A 10,127-nucleotide genomic window follows, 5' to 3' on the forward strand; every position below is an offset into this window, starting at 1 on the left:
GTTTTGAGCATAATTCACGTGTTAGGGTCAAAAACACATTGTGGGTCAAAATATGCTTTTCTCGCTCTGAAATGCATTTTGCACTCATAAAAACTGGAAAAGTTGATAACTCAGTCACTTTCAATTCAAACGTGTAACTGAGCTTAAATAGGGTTATTTATGCCATCACGCACCATTTGGAAGTGGAGAGCGTTGGTTTTGAGCATAATTCACGTGTTAGGGTCAAAAACACATTGTGGGTCAAAACATACTTTTTTCACTCTGAAAAGCATTTTGCACGCATACAAACTGGAAAAGTGAATAACTCAGTCACTTTCAATGCAAACGTGTAACTGAGCTTAAATAGGGTTATTTATGCCATTGCGCACCATTTGGAAGTGGAGAGCATTTGTTTTGAGCAAAATTCACCATTTGGAAGTGGAGAGCATTGCTTTTGAGCACAATTCACCTGTCAGAGTCAAAAACACATTGTGGGTCAAAACATGCTTTTCTCGCTCTGAAAAGCATTTTGCACGCATAAAAACTGAAAAAGTGAATAACTCAGTCACTCTCAATGCAAACGTGTAACTGAGCTTAAATAGGGTTATTTATGCCATCGCACACTATTTGGAAGTGGAGAGCAGTTGTTTTGAGCACAATTCACGTGTCAGGGTCAAAAGCACCTTTTTGGTCAAAAAGTGATTCTCTCGCTCTGAAAAGCATTTTGCACGCATAAAAACTGGAAAAGTGAATAACTCAGTCACTTTCAATGCAAACGTGTAACTGAGCTTAAATAGGGTTATTTATGCCATTGCGCACCATTTGGAAGTGGAGAGCATTGGTTTTGAGCACAATTCACGTGTCAGGGTCAAAAACACATTGTGGGTCAAAACATGCTTTTCTCGCTCTGAAAAGCATTTTGCACGCATAAAAACTGGAAAAGTGAATAACTCAGTCACTTTCTATGCAAACGTGTAACTGAGCTTAAATAGGGTTATTTATGCCATCGCGCACCATTTGGAAGTGGAGAGCGTTGGTTTTGAGCATAATTCACGTGTTAGGGTCAAAAACACATTGTGGGTCAAAACATGCTTTTCTCGCTCTGAAATGCATTTTGCACTCATAAAAACTGGAAAAGTTGATAACTCAGTCACTTTCAATTCAAACGTGTAACTGAGCTTAAATAGGGTTATTTATGCCATCGCGCACCATTTGGAAGTGGAGAGCGTTGGTTTTGAGCATAATTCACGTGTTAGGGTCAAAAACACATTGTGGGTCAAAACATACTTTTTTCACTCTGAAAAGCATTTTGCACGCATACAAACTGGAAAAGTGAATAACTCAGTCACTTTCAATGCAAACGTGTAACTGAGCTTAAATAGGGTTATTTATGCCATTGCGCACCATTTGGAAGTGGAGAGCATTTGTTTTGAGCAAAATTCACCATTTGGAAGTGGAGAGCATTGCTTTTGAGCACAATTCACCTGTCAGGGTCAAAAACACATTGTGGGTCAAAACATGCTTTTCTCGCTCTGAAAAGCATTTTGCACGCATAAAAACTGAAAAAGTGAATAACTCAGTCACTCTCAATGCAAACGTGTAACTGAGCTTAAATAGGGTTATTTATGCCATCGCACACTATTTGGAAGTGGAGAGCAGTTGTTTTGAGCACAATTCACGTGTCAGGGTCAAAAGCACCTTTTTGGTCAAAAAGTGATTCTCTCGCTCTGAAAAGCATTTTGCACGCATAAAAACTGGAAAAGTGAATAACTCAGTCACTTTCAATGCAAACGTGTAACTGAGCTTAAATAGGGTTATTTATGCCATGGCGCACCATTTGGAAGTGGAGAGCGTTGGTTTTGAGCATAATTCACGTGTTAGGGTCAAAAACACATTGTGGGTCAAAACATGCTTTTCTCGCTCTGAAAAGCATTTTGCACGCATAAAAACTGGAAAAGTGAACAACTCAGTCACTTTCAATGCAAACGTGTAACTGAGCTTAAATAGGGTTATTTATGCCATTGCGCACCATTTGGAAGTGAAGAGCAGTTGTTTTGAGCACAATTCACGTGTCAGGGTCAAAAACACCTTTTTGGTCAAAAAGTGATTCTCTCGCTCTGAAAAGCATTTTGCACGCATAAAAACTGGAAAAGTGAATAACTCAGTCACTTTCAATGCAAACGTGTAACTGAGCTTAAATAGGGTTATTTATGCCATTGCGCACCATTTGGAAGTGGAGAGCAGTTGTTTTGAGCACAATTCACGTGTCAGGGTCAAAAACACATTGTGGGTCAAAACATGCTTTTCTCGATCTGAAAAGCATTTTGCACGCATAAAACCTGGAAAAGTGAACAACTCAGTCACTTTCAATGCAAACGTGTAACTGAGCTTAAATAGGGTTATTTATGCCATGGCGCACCATTTGGAAGTGGAGAGCGTTGGTTTTGAGCATAATTCACGTGTTAGGGTCAAAAACACATTGTGGGTCAAAACATGCTTTTCTCGCTCTGAAAAGCATTTTGCACGCATAAAAACTGGAAAAGTGAACAACTCAGTCACTTTCAATGCAAACGTGTAACTGAGCTTAAATAGGGTTATTTATGCCATTGCGCACCATTTGGAAGTGGAGAGCGTTGGTTTTGAGCATAATTCACGTGTTAGGGTCAAAAACACATTGTGGGTCAAAACATGCTTTTCTCGCTCTGAAAAGCATTTTGCACGCATAAAAACTGGAAAAGTGTACAACTCAGTCACTTTCAATGCAAACGTGTAACTGAGCTTAAATAGGGTTATTTATGCCATTGCGCACCATTTGGAAGTGAAGAGCAGTTGTTTTGAGCACAATTCACGTGTCAGGGTCAAAAACACCTTTTTGGTCAAAAAGTGATTCTCTCAGTCTGAAAAGCATTTTGCACGCATATAAACTGGAAAAGTGAATAACTCAGTCACTTTCAATGCAAACGTGTAACTGAGCTTAAATAGGGTTATTTATGCCATTGCGCACCATTTGGAAGTGAAGAGCAGTTGTTTTGAGCACAATTCACGTGTCAGGGTCAAAAACACCTTTTTGGTCAAAAAGTGATTCTCTCGCTCTGAAAAGCATTTTGCACGCATAAAAACTGGAAAAGTGAATAACTCAGTCACTTTCAATGCAAACGTGTAACTGAGCTTAAATAGGGTTATTTATGCCATTGCGCACCATTTGGAAGTGGAGAGCGTTGGTTTTGAGCATAATTCACGTGTTAGGGTCAAAAACACATTGTGGGTCAAAACATGCTTTTCTCGCTCTGAAAAGCATTTTGCACGCATAAAAACTGGAAAAGTGAATAACTCAGTCACTTTCAATGCAAACGTGTAACTGAGCTTAAATAGGGTTATTTATGCCATTGCGCACCATTTGGAAGTGGAGAGCAGTTGTTTTGAGCACAATTCACGTGTCAGAGTCAAAAACACCTTTTTGGTCAAAAAGTGATTCTCTCGCTCTGAAAAGCATTTTGCACGCATAAAAACTGGAAAAGTGAATAACTCAGTCACTTTCAATGCAAACGTGTAACTGAGCTTAAATAGGGTTATTTATGCCATGGCGCACCATTTGGAAGTGGAGAGCGTTGGTTTTGAGCATAATTCACGTGTTAGGGTCAAAAACACATTGTGGGTCAAAACATGCTTTTCTCGCTCTGAAAAGCATTTTGCACGCATAAAAACTGGAAAAGTGAACAACTCAGTCACTTTCAATGCAAACGTGTAACTGAGCTTAAATAGGGTTATTTATGCCATTGCGCACCATTTGGAAGTGAAGAGCAGTTGTTTTGAGCACAATTCACGTGTCAGGGTCAAAAACACCTTTTTGGTCAAAACATGCTTTTCTCGCTCTGAAAAGCATTTTGCACGCATAAAACCTGGAAAAGTGAACAACTCAGTCACTTTCAATGCAAACGTGTAACTGAGCTTAAATAGGGTTATTTATGCCATGGCGCACCATTTGGAAGTGGAGAGCGTTGGTTTTGAGCATAATTCACGTGTTAGGGTCAAAAACACATTGTGGGTCAAAACATGCTTTTCTCGCTCTGAAAAGCATTTTGCACGCATAAAAACTGGAAAAGTGAACAACTCAGTCACTTTCAATGCAAACGTGTAACTGAGCTTAAATAGGGTTATTTATGCCATTGCGCACCATTTGGAAGTGGAGAGCGTTGGTTTTGAGCATAATTCACGTGTTAAGGTCAAAAACACATTGTGGGTCAAAACATGCTTTTCTCGCTCTGAAAAGCATTTTGCAGGCATAAAAACTGGAAAAGTGTACAACTCAGTCACTTTCAATGCAAACGTGTAACTGAGCTTAAATAGTGTTTTATGCCATTGCGCACCATTTGGAAGTGAAGAGCAGTTGTTTTGAGCACAATTCACGTGTCAGGGTCAAAAACACCTTTTTGGTCAAAAAGTGATTCTCTCGCTCTGAAAAGCATTTTGCACGCATATAAACTGGAAAAGTGAATAACTCAGTCACTTTCAATGCAAACGTGTAACTGAGCTTAAATAGGGTTATTTATGCCATTGCGCACCATTTGGAAGTGAAGAGCAGTTGTTTTGAGCACAATTCACGTGTCAGGGTCAAAAACACCTTTTTGGTCAAAAAGTGATTCTCTCGCTCTGAAAAGCATTTTGCACGCATAAAAACTGGAAAAGTGAATAACTCAGTCACTTTCAATGCAAACGTGTAACTGAGCTTAAATAGGGTTATTTATGCCATTGCGCACCATTTGGAAGTGGAGAGCGTTGGTTTTGAGCATAATTCACGTGTTAGGGTCCAAAACACATTGTGGGTCAAAACATGCTTTTCTCGCTCTGAAAAGCATTTTGCAGGCATAAAAACTGGAAAAGTGTACAACTCAGTCACTTTCAATGCAAACGTGTAACTGAGCTTAAATAGGGTTATTTATGCCATTGCGCACCATTTGGAAGTGAAGAGCAGTTGTTTTGAGCACAATTCACGTGTCAGGGTCAAAAACACCTTTTTGGTCAAAAAGTGATTCTCTCGCTCTGAAAAGCATTTTGCACGCATAAAAACTGGAAAAGTTGATAACTCAGTCCCTTTCAATGCAAACGTGTACCTAAGCTTAAATAGGGTTATTTATGCCATCGCGCACCATTTGGAAGTGGAGAGCGTTGGTTTTCAGCATAATTCACATGTTAGGGTCAAAAACACATTGTGGGTCAAAACATGCTTTTCTCGCTCTGAAAAGCATTTTGCACGCATAAAAACTGGAAAAGTGAACAACTCAGTCACTTTCAATGCAAACGTGTAACTGAGCTTAAATAGGGTTATTTATGCCATTGCGCACCATTTGGAATTGGAGAGCGTTGGTTTTGAGCATAATTCACGTGTTAGGGTCAAAAACACATTGTGGGTCAAAACATGCTTTTCTCGCTCTGAAAAGCATTTTGCACGCATAAAAACTGGAAAAGTGAATAACTCAGTCACTTTCAATGCAAACGTGTAACTGAGCTTAAATAGGGTTATTTATGCCATTGCGCACCATTTGGAAGTGGAGAGCAGTTGTTTTGAGCACAATTCACGTGTCAGGGTCAAAAACACCTTTTTGGTCAAAACATGCTTTTCTCGCTCTGAAAAGCATTTTGCACGCATAAAACCTGGAAAAGTGAACAACTCAGTCACTTTCAATGCAAACGTGTAACTGAGCTTAAATAGGGTTATTTATGCCATGGCGCACCATTTGGAAGTGGAGAGCGTTGGTTTTGAGCATAATTCACGTGTTAGGGTCAAAAACACATTGTGGGTCAAAACATGCTTTTCTCGCTCTGAAAAGCATTTTGCACGCATAAAAACTGGAAAAGTGAACAACTCAGTCACTTTCAATGCAAACGTGTAACTGAGCTTAAATAGGGTTATTTATGCCATTGCGCACCATTTGGAAGTGGAGAGCGTTGGTTTTGAGCATAATTCACGTGTTAGGGTCAAAAACACATTGTGGGTCAAAACATGCTTTTCTCGCTCTGAAAAGCATTTTGCACGCATAAAAACTGGAAAAGTGTACAACTCAGTCACTTTCAATGCAAACGTGTAACTGAGCTTAAATAGGGTTATTTATGCCATTGCGCACCATTTGGAAGTGAAGAGCAGTTGTTTTGAGCACAATTCACGTGTCAGGGTCAAAAACACCTTTTTGGTCAAAAAGTGATTCTCTCGCTCTGAAAAGCATTTTGCACGCATATAAACTGGAAAAGTGAATAACTCAGTCACTTTCAATGCAAACGTGTAACTGAGCTTAAATAGGGTTATTTATGCCATTGCGCACCATTTGGAAGTGAAGAGCAGTTGTTTTGAGCACAATTCACGTGTCAGGGTCAAAAACACCTTTTTGGTCAAAAAGTGATTCTCTCGCTCTGAAAAGCATTTTGCACGCATAAAAACTGGAAAAGTGAATAACTCAGTCACTTTCAATGCAAACGTGTAACTGAGCTTAAATAGGGTTATTTATGCCATTGCGCACCATTTGGAAGTGGAGAGCGTTGGTTTTGAGCATAATTCACGTGTTAGGGTCAAAAACACATTGTGGGTCAAAACATGCTTTTCTCGCTCTGAAAAGCATTTTGCACGCATAAAAACTGGAAAAGTGTACAACTCAGTCACTTTCAATGCAAACGTGTAACTGAGCTTAAATAGGGTTATTTATGCCATTGCGCACCATTTGGAAGTGAAGAGCAGTTGTTTTGAGCACAATTCACGTGTCAGGGTCAAAAACACCTTTTTGGTCAAAAAGTGATTCTCTCGCTCTGAAAAGCATTTTGCACGCATAAAAACTGGAAAAGTTGATAACTCAGTCCCTTTCAATGCAAACGTGTACCTAAGCTTAAATAGGGTTATTTATGCCATTGCGCACCATTTGGAATTGGAGAGCGTTGGTTTTGAGCATAATTCACGTGTTAGGGTCAAAAACACATTGTGGGTCAAAACATGCTTTTCTCGCTCTGAAAAGCATTTTGCACGCATAAAAACTGGAAAAGTGAATAACTCAGTCACTTTCAATGCAAACGTGTAACTGAGCTTAAATAGGGTTATTTATGCCATTGCGCACCATTTGGAAGTGGAGAGCAGTTGTTTTGAGCACAATTCACGTGTCAGGGTCAAAAACACCTTTTTGGTCAAAACATGCTTTTCTCGCTCTGAAAAGCATTTTGCACGCATAAAACCTGGAAAAGTGAAGAACTCAGTCACTTTCAATGCAAACGTGTAACTGAGCTTAAATAGGGTTATTTATGCCATGGCGCACCATTTGGAAGTGGAGAGCGTTGGTTTTGAGCATAATTCACGTGTTAGGGTCAAAAACACATTGTGGGTCAAAACATGCTTTTCTCGCTCTGAAAAGCATTTTGCACGCATAAAAACTGGAAAAGTGAACAACTCAGTCACTTTCAATGCAAACGTGTAACTGAGCTTAAATAGGGTTATTTATGCCATTGCGCACCATTTGGAAGTGGAGAGCGTTGGTTTTGAGCATAATTCACGTGTTAGGGTCAAAAACACATTGTGGGTCAAAACATGCTTTTCTCGCTCTGAAAAGCATTTTGCAGGCATAAAAACTGGAAAAGTGTACAACTCAGTCACTTCCAATGCAAACGTGTAACTGAGCTTAAATAGGGTTATTTATGCCATTGCGCACCATTTGGAAGTGAAGAGCAGTTGTTTTGAGCACAATTCACGTGTCAGGGTCAAAAACACCTTTTTGGTCAAAAAGTGATTCTCTCGCTCTGAAAAGCATTTTGCACGCATATAAACTGGAAAAGTGAATAACTCAGTCACTTTCAATGCAAACGTGTAACTGAGCTTAAATAGGGTTATTTATGCCATTGCGCACCATTTGGAAGTGAAGAGCAGTTGTTTTGAGCACAATTCACGTGTCAGGGTCAAAAACACCTTTTTGGTCAAAAAGTGATTCTCTCGCTCTGAAAAGCATTTTGCACGCATAAAAACTGGAAAAGTGAATAACTCAGTCACTTTCAATGCAAACGTGTAACTGAGCTTAAATAGGGTTATTTATGCCATTGCGCACCATTTGGAAGTGGAGAGCAGTTGTTTTGAGCACAATTCACGTGTCAGAGTCAAAAACACCTTTTTGGTCAAAAAGTGATTCTCTCGCTCTGAAAAGCATTTTGCACGCATAAAAACTGGAAAAGTGAATAACTCAGTCACTTTCAATGCAAACGTGTAACTGAGCTTAAATAGGGTTATTTATGCCATGGCGCACCATTTGGAAGTGGAGAGCGTTGGTTTTGAGCATAATTCACGTGTTAGGGTCAAAAACACATTGTGGGTCAAAACATGCTTCTCTCGCTCTGAAAAGCATTTTGCACGCATAAAAACTGGAAAAGTGAACAACTCAGTCACTTTCAATGCAAACGTGTAACTGAGCTTAAATAGGGTTATTTATGCCATTGCGCACCATTTGGAAGTGAAGAGCAGTTGTTTTGAGCACAATTCACGTGTCAGGGTCAAAAACACCTTTTTGGTCAAAAAGTGATTCTCTCGCTCTGAAAAGCATTTTGCACGTATAAAAACTGGAAAAGTGAATAACTCAGTCACTTTCAATGCAAACGTGTAACTGAGCTTAAATAGGGTTATTTATGCCATTGCGCACCATTTGGAAGTGGAGAGCAGTTGTTTTGAGCACAATTCACGTGTCAGGGTCAAAAACACATTGTGGGTCAAAACATGTTTTTCTCGCTCTGAAAAGCATTTTGCACGCATAAAACCTGGAAAAGTGAACAACTCAGTCACTTTCAATGCAAACGTGTAACTGAGCTTAAATAGGGTTATTTATGCCATGGCGCACCATTTGGAAGTGGAGAGCGTTGGTTTTGAGCATAATTCACGTGTTAGGGTCAAAAACACATTGTGGGTCAAAACATGCTTTTCTCGCTCTGAAAAGCATTTTGCACGCATAAAAACTGGAAAAGTGAACAACTCAGTCACTTTCAATGCAAACGTGTAACTGAGCTCAAATAGGGTTATTTATGCCATGGCGCACCATTTGGAAGTGGAGAGCGTTGGTTTTGGGCATAATTCACATGTTAGGGTCAAAAACACATTGTGGGTCAAAACATGCTTTTCTCGCTCTGAAAAGCATTTTGCAGGCATAAAAACTGGAAAAGTGAACAACTCAGTCACTTTCAATGCAAACGTGTAACTGAGCTCAAATAGGGTTATTTATGCCATGGCGCACCATTTGGAAGTGGAGAGCGTTGGTTTTGAGCATAATTCACGTGTTAGGGTCAAAAACACATTGTGGGTCAAAACATGCTTTTCTCGCTCTGAAAAGCATTTTGCACGCATAAAAACTGGAAAAGTGTACAACTCAGTCACTTTCAATGCAAACGTGTAACTGAGCTTAAATAGGGTTATTTATGCCATTGCGCACCATTTGGAAGTGAAGAGCAGTTGTTTTGAGCACAATTCACGTGTCAGGGTCAAAAACACCTTTTTGGTCAAAAAGTGATTCTCTCGCTCTGAAAAGCATTTTGCACGCATAAAAACTGGAAAAGTGAATAACTCAGTCACTTTCAATGCAAACGTGTAACTGAGCTTAAATAGGGTTATTTATGCCATTGCGCACCATTTGGAAGTGGAGAGCAGTTGTTTTGAGCACAATTCACGTGTCAGAGTCAAAAACACCTTTTTGGTCAAAAAGTGATTCTCTCGCTCTGAAAAGCATTTTGCACGCATAAAAACTGGAAAAGTGAATAACTCAGTCACTTTCAATGCAAACGTGTAACTGAGCTTAAATAGGGTTATTTATGCCATGGCGCACCATTTGGAAGTGGAGAGCGTTGGTTTTGAGCATAATTCACGTGTTAGGGTCAAAAACACATTGTGGTTCAAAACATGCTTTTCTCGCTCTGAAAAGCATTTTGCACGCATAAAAACTGGAAAAGTTGATAACTCAGTCCCTTTCAATGCAAACGTGTACCTAAGCTTAAATAGGGTTATTTATGCCATCGCGCACCATTTGGAAGTGGAGAGCGTTGGTTTTCAGCATAATTCACATGTTAGGGTCAAAAACACATTGTGGGTCAAAACATGCTTTTCTCGCTCTGAAAAGCATTTTGCACGCATAAAAACTGGAAAAGTG

This window comes from Micromesistius poutassou (assembly GCF_964030765.1).
Source record: "Micromesistius poutassou genome assembly, chromosome: 23".
NCBI classification, from domain to species: Eukaryota; Metazoa; Chordata; class Actinopteri; order Gadiformes; family Gadidae; genus Micromesistius; species Micromesistius poutassou.